This window comes from Pogoniulus pusillus, chromosome 16, assembly GCF_015220805.1.
Source record: "Pogoniulus pusillus isolate bPogPus1 chromosome 16, bPogPus1.pri, whole genome shotgun sequence".
NCBI lineage: Eukaryota > Metazoa > Chordata > Aves > Piciformes > Lybiidae > Pogoniulus > Pogoniulus pusillus.
This window is the reverse complement of record NC_087279.1, coordinates 20,389,395-20,403,131: the sequence shown is the minus strand read 5'-3', so window position 1 is coordinate 20,403,131 and position 13,737 is coordinate 20,389,395. Positions and strand designations below refer to the sequence as shown.

At 46.5% G+C, this 13,737-nt stretch overlaps 1 protein-coding gene across 3 annotated transcripts in view; it reads left to right on the top strand.

Moving 5' to 3' along the window:
• The first annotated feature begins 11,447 nt into the window (after positions 1–11,447).
• The window catches only part of CFAP20DC (CFAP20 domain containing), a 91,036-nt gene continuing 88,746 nt past the window's right edge, over positions 11,448–13,737 (top strand). For all 3 annotated transcript variants that reach the window (XM_064156958.1, XM_064156955.1, XM_064156959.1), the window contains exon 1: positions 11,448–11,476. The gene's annotated coding sequence lies outside the window, so the exon portion shown is untranslated. The remainder of the gene's footprint in view (positions 11,477–13,737) is intronic.

Sequence of the window (13,737 nt, the reverse complement as noted above, 5' to 3'; positions counted from 1 at the left end):
GCACAGCAAGCGAGCTGTGAGTCTGGGCAGTTCTCTGTCCCTTGTCTTTCTTTGCCTTTCTCACATTTGTCAGCTCAGCTTAGTTTTTTTTTTTTACAAACTGGATAAATAGTTTTGCTTGGTGTTTTTGGAGATCAAGTTGAAGTATGTAACAAAATTATATACAAATCATTACTGAATAGAAGTCAGCAGTAAGATTTAGTAACATTTCCTCATGAACAACAGTTTGCAAGTTATGCAGAGATGTCTACCAGGAAACCAGAAACATGCTCTGATTTCAGCTTGGAGGTGAGAAGACTCCCCAGAGACCTAATAGTAACCTTCCAGTACCTAAAGGTGGCCAACAAGAAGGTTGAAGAGGGACTGTTTACAAAGGCCTGAAGTGGCAGGATGAAGGGCAGTGGTTTTAAACTAGAGAAGAGATTTAGGTTGGATATTAGGAGAAAGATCTTTACCGTGGAGGTAGTGGAGCACTGGAACAGGTTGCCCAAGGAGATAGTTGAGGCCCCATCGTTGGAGATAGTCAAGGTCAGGCTCATCAGGGCTCTGGGCAAACTGAATTAGTGCAGGATGTCCTTGCTGACTGCAGGGGAGTTGGACTAGATGACCTTTGGAGGTCCCTTCCAACTCAAATTGTTCTATGATTCTATGATCATCCAGTCCAACCTAGCACCCAGCCCTAGCTAATCAACCAGACCATGGCACTAAGTGCCTCAGCCAGGCTTTGCTTGAACACCCCCAGGGATGGTGCCTCCACCACCTCCCTGGGCAGCCCATTCCAATGGCAAATTACTCTCTCTGTGAAGAACTTCCTCCTCACATCCAGGCTTCTCCCCACCCCTCCACCTTACCCCAAACTTTGCCTTATGCTCAAGGTGAGTTTGGAAGGTCATCCAGAGGGGTTAGGAAGCAGAAGAATTAGCCACACAGACAGCAGGTTAGAGAGAGAGGTTCATGCAGCCCCAGAGACAGAGAGCAACTCAACTCATCTATATTTATGTTCTTGTTTTAATCTATCTCAACAAGCCTATGAGTGCAGCAGACACCACCATTGTTTCCTTTTCACAGCCTGTAATCTAATTCTTCTCACCAAAATATCCCAGCTAGGCTCAAACTAGCACAGTAGTGTTAGATTAAATGAGTAGAAAACATTCACCTGACAGATTAATTATTTTTGAAGGAAAAGTAAGAAAGAACAGATTCACACACAGACCTCTCCATCTCTATGCTTCTCTAACAGTCCCATTAACTAAATTCCATTTCCCTGAAACAACTCAGACTTACTGAAAGGTCTTAAAAGTGTCAACAAGAGACAGGGAGGTAAGGGCTTCTGAGAGGTGTTACTGCAATGTGTACTTGATAATGAAATTTGCTGCTTAAGTTAGACAAAGTATAGAGGTCTAATGGGCTTAACCTGCCATTTAAAAAGCACACATTGACAGGCACAGCAAAGGTATGGTCGATGCTTTCCACAGGGAGCTACCACAGTCAGCAAGGACAGAGATTCGTTTACCTGTTCTCAAATGCTTTTTGGCCACCAACGTGAACTCTCTTTGACAAATCAACCCAAACTGTCCCAGTCACCAGTTGAAAAGAAACCTGAAAATCTGTCTTTTATCTGCATCATTGCACTTCAGGAATCCTGCACTGGATATTGATAGAAAGTAACTGATCACTTAGATCAAAGTATGGCTGCAAGTTGTCCACTTCAGACATCCTGCACTGGATAATCAGAGAGGGTCACTGATTACTTAGATCAAAGTATGGCTGCAAGTTGTCCACTTCAGGAATCCTGCACTGAATATTCAGAGAGGGTCACTGATCACTCAGATCAAAGTAAGGCTGCAAGTTGTCCACTTCAGGAATCCTGCACTGGATATTCAGAGAGGGTCACTGATCACTTAGATCAAAGTATGGCTGCAAATTGTCCACTTCAGAAATCCTGCACTGGATATTCAGAGAGGGTCACTGGTCCCTTAGAGCAAAGTATGGCTGCAAATTGTCCACTTCAGGAGTCCTGTACTGGATATTGATAGAAAGTCACTGATCCCTTAGACCAAAATTGTCCACTTCAGGAATCCTGTACTGGATATTCAGAGAGGGTCACTGATCCCTTAGAGCAAAGTATGGCTGCAAATTGTCCACTTCAGGAATGCTGTACAGGATATTGATAGAGGGTCACTGATCACTTAGATCAAAGTATGGCTACTGTTCTCATCCCTAACTGGAATATTGACTATGGCAGATGAAAACAGCAAAACCCATGTCCATTCTGAATGCCTGGATACTTTCAATTTGCACTGAGATATATATTTTAATAGTTTCTATTAAAGTGGGGATTCATAGACTTCTGGGAGCTGTTCAGCATGCACACATTGGGAATTCTGTGTCCTCAATATTAATATAAATCAAACTCAAACCTTTAACTTAGCTAAAGAACTTCAAATCAATCTTGTTAATAGCTGATTAGCTGTACCAGCTAAACAGTTGCAGTGCAGTGGTACTTATTACACTGGAGAGCAGATCAGCCTAAAAGTGGAAACCTAAATCTCTAGGATTAAAAGATGCAGAACACTGGGGAAGCTACTGGATGAGTAGTCATACCTGCAGTCCAATTACAGAATCACAGAAATACTCAGGTTGGAAAAGACCCTCAGGATCACCAAGTCCAACTGATATCCCTACTCTGCAAAGTTCACCCTTAAACCATATCCCCAAGCACCACATCCAAACAACTTCTAAACACATCCAGGGTTGGTGACTCCACCACCTCCTTGGGCAGCTCATTCCAATGCCTGAGCACGTTTTTTTACCTATTGTCCAGTCTAAACCTCCCCAGTCTCAGCTTAAGGCCATTCTCTCTTGTTCTATTACTATTTACCTGTGAGAAGAGATCAGCACCAACCTCTCCACAACATCCTTTCAAGTAGATGTAGGCTGTGATGAAGGCTCCCCACAGCCTTTTCTTTTCCAAACTAACCATCCCCAGCTCCCTCAGTGACTCCTCATAAGGTTTATTCTCCAATTACATGACTCCTTTCATGAAATGCAACAAGTCCTTTCATAGAAACATAGAATCAAGCAGGTTGGAAGACACCTCCAAGATCATCCAGTCCAAATGAATCATTAGAGAAACTCGGATGGAGTTATACAAGTCAAGAGAGATGCTGAGGTGTTGGAATGTGTCCAGAGAAGGGCAACAAGGCTGTTGAGGGGCCTGGAACACAAACCCTGAGGAGAGGCTGAGGGAGCTGGGGGTGTGCAGCCTAGAGAATAGGAGGCTCAGGGCAGAGCTCATTGCTGTCTACAACTACCTGAAGGGAGGTTGTAGCCAGGTGGGGTTGGGCTCTTCTGCCAGGCAACCAGCAACAGAAGAAGGGGGGACAGTGTGAAGTTGTGCTAGGGGAGGTCTAGGCTGGATGTTAGGAGGAAATTGTTGGCAGAGAGAGTGATTGGCATTGGAATGGGCTGCCCAGGGAGGTGGTGGAGTTGCCGTCCCTGGAGGTGTTCAAGCAAAGCCTGGATGAGGCTCTTAGTGCCATGGTCTGGTTGACTGGATAGGGCTGGGGGATAGGTTGGACTGGATGAGCTTGGAGGTCTCTTCCAACCTGGTTGATTCTATGAGCTGTTACAGGCTCTACAAAACAATCAGCTCTAGAATGTGACTATTATTATGGCACTGTCTCTTGAGAAAAGGTAGAGGCATATACTGAAAGAATGATGTAGCTTTTAAGTGGTAAGAGCAGGGTGTGGGAAATCTGCAGTGAGCAAATCAGGAGCTGGTGAGACCAAATATAGCCAGACTCTCAAATCCACATTTACTTGAAGTCCTTCTTTCTTGTGGACCAAAATGCAAAGGGCAAAGGATCCTCCTCCTGCACTTTAGGTAGGTTATGGATTATAGATAGGGTCATCAAGGGCAGATTGCAGGGGTGGAAGAAGAGTGAGCTGCTGGACATCCAGCTACAAAGCAGCAGCAGGAGCAGCAATATCAGCACTGCACTCTTTTTTTCTCCGATTTTCCAGCCTTCACCTCCACTGACAATTTCAAAGGTTGAAGGGGGGGGAGCACTTTGTGTTTGCTGCCAGTTTAGATCCTTAGCTTCTCTCCTAAGCCTGCTGAAGTGTGCCTTCCTTGGTGTCACATAGGATGAGGATTACTGTGTTATGGGCAACTGTTAGATAGAAATTTGAGTGGCATAGCTACCACACACCAAACATTCAATCATAGAATGTCTGGGGCTGGAAGTGACCTCAGAAGATCATCCAGTCCAACCCTCCTGCCAGAGCAGGATACAACAGTATCTGAATCAGCCCCATGCATTTACAGCACCTCCCTGTAGGAATTTTCATCCAATTAGCTGTTATAGAATCATAGAATCAACCAGCTTGGAAGAGACATCCAAGATCATCCAGTCCAACCTATCCCCCAGCCCTAGCCAGTCAACCAGACCATGGCACTAAGTGCCTCAGCCAGGCTTTGCTTGAACAGGGATGGCAACTCCACCACCTCCCTGGGCAGCCCATTCCAATGCCAATCACTCTCTCTGCCAACAACTCCCTCCTAACATCCAGCCTAGACCTCCTGCAGCACAACTTCACACTGTGTCCCCTTGTCAACCCCACCTGGCTACAGCCTCCCTTCAGGTAGTTGTAGACAGCAATGAGGTCACCTCTCAGCCTCTTCTTCTGCAGGCTGCACATCTCCAGCTCCCTCAGCCTCTCCTCACTGGACTGTGCTCCAGGCCCCTCATCAGCTTTGTTGCCCTTCTCTCACGTTCCAGTATCTCAACATCTCTCTTGACTTGAGGAGCCCAGAACTGGACACAGCACTCAAGGTGTGGCCTGAGCAGTGCTGAATACAGGGGCAGAATAACCTCCCTTGTCCTGCTGGCCACACTGTTCCTGAGCCAGGCCAGGATGGCATTGGCTCTCTTGGCCACCTGGGCACACTGCTGGCTCATGTCTACTATCCCATGGCTACTATCTACCAGCACCCCCAGGTCCCTTTCTTCCTGGCTGCAAATTATTTTAATTATGGTTCTGTCCCAGGAATATTTAATTATGCATTGTGAAGATTTCTAAGTTAAAAAACTAAAGAAAGAAGTTTTAAACAGAAAAGCCTCATCCCTGGAAGTTTTTAAGGCTTGGAAGAAGCCCCATCCCTGGAAGTTTTTAAGGCCAGGCTGGACTGGGCTCTGAGCAAACTGATCTAGTGTGAGGTGTCCCTGCCAACAGCAGGGGAGTTGGAACTAGATGATCCTTGGGATCCCTTCCAATTCTGACAATTCAATGAATCCATAATAACCTTGATTAAATATCTTAGTGTCTGCTGATTCTAAGGAATTCTCTTTTAAACAAAGGGACCAAAAAAACCCAAAAGATCTTTGCTAATGTCCACTTGCTGGTTAAGATTACTCAGTATTATAATGTTTTGTTACTGAGTTTCACAGACTTCATCTTGTATCACAGAATCACAGAAAATTCCAGGTGGGCAAAGCCCCTCAGGATCACCAAGTCCAACCTAGAGCCCTACTCTACAAGATTCACTTTAAACCATAGCCCTAAGCACCACATCCCAAACACCCTTAAACACATCCAGGGTGGGTGACTCCACCACCTCCCTGGACAGCTCATTCCAGCACCTGACCACTCTCTCTGTGAAAAACTCTTTCCTATATACTCAAATATTTCTTATGGCAAAACACTCAACTCAACATGTAAGTCATTTGCCCCATTCCATCCAAGTTTCTCTAATGATCCATTTGGACTGGATGAGCTTGGAGGTCTCTTCCAACCTGCTTGATTTTATGTTTCTATGATTTGTGTAACTCCATCCAAGTTTTTCTAATCACAGTACCACAGTATCATCAGGGTTGGAAGAGACCTCACAGATCATCAAGTCCAACCCTTTACCACAGAGCTCAAGGCCAGACCATGGCACCAAGTGCCATGTCCAATCCTGCCTTGAACAGCCCCAGGGACGGCGACTCCACCACCTCCCCGGGCAGCCCATTCCAGTGTCCAATGACTCTCTCAGGGAAGAACTTTCTCCTCACCTCAAGCCTAAATCTCCCCTGGTGCAGCCTGAGGCTGTGTCCTCTCGTTCTGGTGCTGGCCACCTGAGAGAAGAGAGCAACCTCCTCCTGGCCACAACCTCCCCTCAGGTAGTTGTAGACAGCAATGAGGTCTCCCCTGAGCCTCCTCTTCTCCAGGCTAACCAATCCCAGCTCCCTCAGCCTCTCCTTGTAGGGCTGTGCTCAAGGCCTCTCCCCAGCCTCGTCGCCCTTCTCTGGACACGCTCAAGCATCTCAATGTCCCTCCTAAACTGGGGGGCCCAGAACTGAACACAGTACTCAAGGTGTGGTCTAAGCAGTGCAGAGTACAGGGGCAGAATGACCTCCCTGCTCCTAATGATTCACTTGGACTGGATGATCTTGGAGGTCTCTTCCCACCTGCTTGGTTCTATGTTTCTATGATTCTATGACTTGTATAACTGTCTTAATCCCCATGCTTTTCTTAAGGTCTTGTGCTAGTTTGAGGCCAACTGGAATATTTTAATGGGAACAATGAGGCTGTGAAAAGGAAACAATGGTGATGTCTACTTCACTCATAGGCTTGCTGAGATATATAAAAGAATGCAAATCATAGATAAGACAGAGCAGGAGGGAGACTGTCAGTGTGTGTGTCTCTGTCACAGTTGGTGCCCTGGGTTGATTCTGTGTAACTAATCCTTCTGCTTTCTATCCCCACTGGCTGATCCTCCAAAGTCACCTTGCACATAAGGCAAACTCTGGGATAAGGTGGAGGGGTAGAAAGAAGGTGGAAGGGTGGTTGGGAGCCCCTCCTGGGGACCCAGGTTTCTTGGAGGGCTGTTGTGTTCTGTGTTACTTTTAACTTGTAAATTTCTGTATATAGCTGTAACTGCTTTAAATATCTGCTTGGATATTGTGCTAAGCTGTGGATACAAAGCTTCATTCCTTAACTTCCATCTGGCTGAGTCTAGTCTGGGGGATTTCATAAGAGTGGGGGGACAGGGAACTCACTCCCAATCCACCACAGGTCTCCCCAAGGTCTTGATTCTTACGGCAAGTGCTTCATTCTGACAATGGGACTGAATGATCACTCACAGCTCTAGGAGCTAGGAAGGTGGAAGCAAAACTGGAGCTGGGCTTTGGAATCAACTCCAAAAGAGAACAGGTCTTGTCCTGCAGGCCCTTTTAGCTCCTCAGGAGCAGTCTCATCAGGCCTGGACCTGGAAAAGATCCAGGATCAATCAAAGCCAGAGTGGCACAGTCACGACATGGAACACCATGGCTTAAAACTCAGTCTGAAGGACTGCTTTGCACAGTCTTGGTGTGAGGATGACTGAAGCCATGGAACATATGACACACATCACAGAAGCAGGAAACATGAGCATAAAATTTGTGGAGCAGCTTAATTGTCAGTAATTTAAACAATGCAAAGTTAGATATCCTGGATATAATGTTTTAAACCACACACACACACATATATATGTATATAAAATCAAAAAATATCCAAACCAAGCCAGAATCTGCAATATATCTACCTGGGGCAGGAACTGAGTGGATTTGAGAGGGGCCATAACAGGTGCTCACTGTCTGATGGAGAGGACACTGCAGCCACAGACTGAAAATGAGAAAGGAAAAATGTCAGTGGCACTGAGGTGCCAGTGTTTAGAGATCACAGCAGGAGAAGCAGGAACAGCCAGTGCAAAATGTCCCTTGCTTTTGTAGCTCTTTACAATCTCTGTCACATTTCAGCTCAGTGTCAAAGGCCCCACATAGCCATTCAAATTATGGCCTGAAAGGCAATTGACTTTGACTGACCCTCAGAGTGTTCCCCCCAAGCATTGCTACTCATCTTAGGGGGAAATGCTGACATGATTTGCAGCATCTTGCACAGAAACCACAGGAGACAGAGGCCTCATTCTCCTCTCAACCACCTAAGGCTATACCCAGAAAAACTCTTCTCACACCCATTGAGCCTGATCCTACTTTGCACGCCAGCTGTCATTCACCAGTCTAATAACTCCAAGCAGCCCTAAAGCCTCTTAGCTACTCCCTGGCAGGAAGCCCTCCCTTAGAGATTTTCCATCACCTCAGGAAACAGGACTTTTCCAGTGCACCATGAATGCACTGCAGTCCCAAGCTGCCAGCACAGCCTCTACAGACAAACCATGGGAGGTGAGCTTTCACCAGCAACTGCCACAGAAGCTGGATGGCTTTGGGCTACTTGTGGCACAAAAGGCAGCCTTTATGTCACCTCCACACGTGGCCACAAATGAGTGTCTGCCTCTTTGCATGGGACTGAAACATAGAATCATAGAATCAAGCAGGCTGGAAGAGACCTCCAAGATCATCCAGTCCAACCTAGCACCCAGCCCTAGAAAGTCAACCAGACCATGGCACTAAGTGCCTCAGCCAGGCTTTTCTCGACCACCTCCAGGGATGATGACTCCACCACCTCCCTGGGCAGCCCATTCCAATGCCAATCACTCTCTCTGACACAACTTCACACTCCTAACATCCAGCCTAGACCTCCCCTGACACAACTTGTGACTGTGTCCCCTTGTTCTGTTGCTGGTTGCCTGGCAGAAGAGCCCAACCCCACCTGGCTACAGCCTCCCTTCAGACAGCAATGAGGTCTGCCCTGAGCCTCCTCTTCTGCAGGCTGCACACCCCAAGCTCCCTCTGCCTCTCCTCACAGGGCTGTGCTCCAGGCCCCTCACCAGCTTTGGCGCCCTCCTGTGGACACCTTCCAGCACCTCAACATCTTTCTTGAACTGAGGAGCCCAGAACAGGACACAGTAGAATCATGTTTTACTACAAGGGGTACAAGAGCAAAGAAGCATTTTGCACTGGTTTGCCCTCTTCTCCTTGCTGTGATCTCCATGCTGACTGGCATGCTGGCCTTGCAGATGTGAAGCATCATTTTGTTCCTGCATTCTCATTGTGTAGTGGTGGCACACAGTGCAAGAAACACTGTGAATATATCAATCAATTACCCTCAAGTATCCAACTCCTCCTCCTGCTCATGGCAGGCTGTCTTTGCAAATAAAGCTGTTGTTGTTTTTACTTCTATTAAATATAGAATTAGCAGTAGATGCTACATGTAAGGTTTGAGGAACAAGCAGGACTTGACACCTTTAGGTCAAAATAATTTATTAGGTGTCTTTGGTGTCTTTAATAGAAAGGTTTATATCTAGTTTTAAACAGTCCTATTTTTTAATATCAATACAAGACCAGGTTCTGGTCAGGTCTGGAAGTCTTAACCCTAAGAAATGAAGGACAAATATGCAAGAAATTGAACATCAATTCAGTCTAAGGAAAAAAGAAGACAGAATGGGAACTAGTTGGCCACTCATTCAAGGCAGCATGTCATAATAACCCCTCCACATAGCTTTGCCTTAAAAGACATTAGATGTACTTTTGCCCCCCCATGCCTCCCAGAAAAGCTGTTCCAGAATGTTAGTTCATTGGTAACTAAAAATGTCCTTCTAGTTTCCAAATTTAATTGTATTCATGATTGCTTTATACTGCTTTGTCCTTTTGCCAACATTGCTCTTTAGCACTTCTTTTGCTTCCTCAGTCATTTTCCACACATGAGCTTGCAACTTATTAGTCTCCAAATGCATGACCTCGCACTAGATAGCAATGAATTTCAGCTGAGTTGGACTCCTCCAGGCCCTAAGTTCATCCATTTCTTACAACCCAACAGGCTGCTGCTGCTCAGCTTTCTGTCACCTGCATATTGTATGAGTACACAGCTCCTTTTAGGTGCAATGAGAGTAACAAATACACCAATTAGTAAGTTCTGTAACCTCCACCTCCAGCTAAAACTTTCCAGGGTTTCCTGTCGTTCTCAGACCTTTCCATCACTCTTGATTCACTCTCCAACTTTCTTTCTGATGAGCTTTATCTCTAATTTCCCTAAGAGCTGCCAAATCACATAGACAACTACAGTCCAGATAGAGGAGTCCAATTGCATTTTGTTATATAGAAAATGAGTTATCTTATCAAAGAGGTCTCCATGGATTTATCCTCAATGTATTCCATCAAATCAGCGCTGAAGAGTGGCCAAAAAGACAAGTTGCAGAAAGATGGTTTGCAAAAATGCCAGGTGCTCTATTTTTTATTCAGCCCAGTTTGCATTCATTGCTCATAATCCAAACCTCTATTAGTGGCAAATGTGACAGCAGTGCCAATCTTTGTCACTGCTGAGATAAACCAAATTCCATCATCACTTGGACCTGACTAACCCTATTTATCCCAGCAGCTACCCAGGGGATGAGAACCTCCCCATCTCCCCTGTCTTTAGATTTGCATCAAATACAGGTGCAGCATACCCTGTTGTAGTCAGAAAATTACATCTTTAGCAGCATGCTCCAAAAAAAGAAAAATAAAGCAGAAGTTCAGTCAGGGAAGTGAGAAAGTGAAAATGTGATCTCTTTTCCCAGGTTCATAATAACATTCATGAAGAACTGAGCCAATAAATACAGGCTTTCACATCAGCATAATGCCCCTGGTGTGCAGGACTCCTGTGCACAGCTCTCTCCTGAACTGTGCCAGTCTGATTTGTCCTACATACAGTTATTTCCTTGGGATGGATTTACTTGGGAAGACATTGGAAATGTAGAGCAAGGAAGGGATGATGAAATGTAGTATTACTATATACAATGATTGGCATCTCAAATGATTCTCCTCTGTGGCACAGCCCCCTGAGCTTAAGAGATGCTCCATATCTAAGACCACTCTGACCTGTATCTCAAGCTTCTACATAAGCCAAAGGTAGCACAACAATAGTTGGAGAGACTGCATTTTTTTTCCTATTTAGGGACTGGACAATGTATCTCATGAGGGCTGTGGCAGTTTCATGGGATCACAGAATCATAGAATCAAGCAGGTTGGAAGAGACCTCCAAGATCATCCAGCCCTTGCCAATCAACCAGACCATGGCACTAACTGCCTCATCCAGGCTTTGCCTGAACACCTCCAGGGATGGTGACTCCACCACCTCCCTGGGCAGCCCATTCCGATGCAAATCACTCTCTCTGCCAACAACTTCCTCCTAACATCCAGCCTAGACCTCCTCTGGTACAACTTCATACTCTTTCTCTCCTGCACAATGCATTTCCCCCTTTTTTTCCCCCCACACTCATAACACCTGGGTTCTGTTGGAGTCTCCTCCCACCCCAGGTGTCACCACTTTGCCCTCCCTACCCACTCCCCTTTTCAATCTGGATTCTATTGGAGTCTCCTCCCACCCCAGGTGTCACCACTTTGCCTTCCCTACCCACTGCCCTTTTCAATCTGGATTCTATTGGAGTCTCCTCCCACCCCAGGTGTCATCACTTAGCCTCCCACCCACCCACTCCCCTTTATAAGTGGCCCCAGGACTGACAAGCCCCAAGCTTGCCCAGTTGGGCAGAAGGATCCTCCTTGGATCATCACTGGTGAGTGCTCTGTGGTGCATCACTGGGTGAATGGTGGAGGGGATTCAAAGGCCGGGGGGCCTGGTGTGGCCCCCCGGCTAGGTAGGGCTCAGCCTCATGATTGCTCTGACATTGCTCACGGGTGCTGGGTAAAGGGAGTGGTAACTACAATAAGTAATATTGTCCTAGGATGGTGAGAAAATGTTTGCAACAACCAGGTTTTTTCAGTGCTACACGGGACTGTAATATGCTCCAGGAACCTCCTTTTCTTTAGGACTTCAGCTTTGCTTGTCCTTGACTGGGCTGATGTGTAATTTTTGCAGATTTTGTTGTGTTAAAAAAAATAATTTAAGGAAAATAAAAGCTTGGTGAAGCTGTGGGCAAATCTTGGCATTTTACTGATCAGGAAGTGATGGAAAATAAAAGCCCACCCTGTCCTGGGAAATGGTGAACTGATTCGTCTCTGTTTCCTGTAAATCCTCATCTCCTCCCCTTTGTTTGACTCCCAGCTGTATCTACTACTTCCAGGTGACCCAGTTTGGTTGGACTGATCCTTCCTACATGGCTCAGTGGGCTGGAGAATTTAATTTTTCTACTAGGTTCCTAAGATTTAAAGCAGGAGTCCTATTGATTCAGCTCTCAACTTTGTGTCAGGCTTGAAAGTGGGGATTCATTCATTTGAGTAAAGGGCTTCATAGCCTTTCTGAACTGGAGAGTTACCACAACAGAGGCATTGATATGCAGTACATACTGTGAGGAGCCTTAAACTCTAACAACACAAACAATAAACAGCAAACAAAACACTGAACAAAACTGTGACAAGTTGGATGAGCAATGTCAAACCATACATTGACTTCTTTTTCTATCCTGTCAGTAAAAATAACATTAAAGGTAGAATGCAACCAAAAGCAGCCCCACAGTAATCAGAAGGAATAAAGGCTCTGTTTATCCTGTCTCAGCACAAAAGAACAGAGGAAATGTCAGAATAGAAGAGAACATTTTGTGCCATCACAACCAATAACTTGCCTCCTAATACTTCATGATATTTGAGAAGAAATATTCTGGCATTCTCCCTCGTACTGTGTGATGGAGAGATGAAGAAATCCCTGATCTAGTCCAGATGGCTTGGAGAGATGAAGAAATTTTCACAATAAGTCCACAGAGAATCATAGAATCAGGCATGATTGGAAGGGACCACAAGAATCATCCAGTTCCACCTCCCCTGCCATGGGCAGGGACACCCTACCCTACATCAGGCTGGCCTCAAACACCTCCAGGCATGGGGCCTCAACCACTTCCCTGGGCAACCCATTGCAGCCTCTCACCACTCTCATGCTCAACAACTTCCTCCTGACATCCAGGCTGGGCAGTGAGTGGCTGGAGAGCAGCCCTGAGGAGAGGGACTTGGGGGTGCTGCTGGACGAGAAGCTCATCAGGAGCCAGCAGTGTGCTCTTGCAGCCCAGAAAGCCAAGCAGAGCCTGGGCTACAGCAGGAGAAGTGTGGCCAGCAGGGCCAGGGAGATGATTCTCCCTCTCTACTCCACTCTGCTGAGACCCCACCTGGAGTACTGCATCTAGTCCTGGAGCCCCCATTACAGGAAGGATGTGGAGATGCTGGAGCATGTCCAGAGAAGGGCCAGGAGGATGCTCAGAGGGCTGCAGCAGCTCTGCTGTGAGCACAGACTGAAAGAGTTGGGGCTGTGCAGGCTGCAGAAGAGGAGGCTCCCAGGTGACCTTCTTGTGGCCTTCCAGGATCTGAAGGGGGCCCATAAAAAAGCTGGGGAGGGACTTTTTAGGCTGTCAGGGAGTGACAGGACTGGGGGGGAATGGAGCAAAGCTGGAGGTGGGTAGGTTCAGACTGGAGGTGAGGAGGAAGTTGTTGAGCATGAGAGTGGTGAGAGCCTGGACTGGGTTGCCCAGGGAGGTGGTTGTTGCCCTGTCCCTGGAGGTGTTTAAGAAGAGACCAACCCCACCTGGCTACAACCTCCTTTCAGGTAGTTGTAGAGAGAAGTTACTTTGAGGCTGGTAGAGCCCTGGAGCAGCTGCCCAGAGGGGTGGTGAAGTCTCCATCCTTGGAGTCACTCAAAACCTTGCCTGGCCTAAGCACTCTCATTAAACACATCTTCAGGATTTTTAGGGATTCAATGCATGCCCTGAGCTGTCATTTGGCCAGCTGATCAGATGGGTGGATTCCTATAAAGCCTGACAGGACACAAGCAGCCAATTTTCCAGTTTCAAGTCCAAGTGCTTCCTGGAGTGGTGCAGTGCATTTATTTCACAGA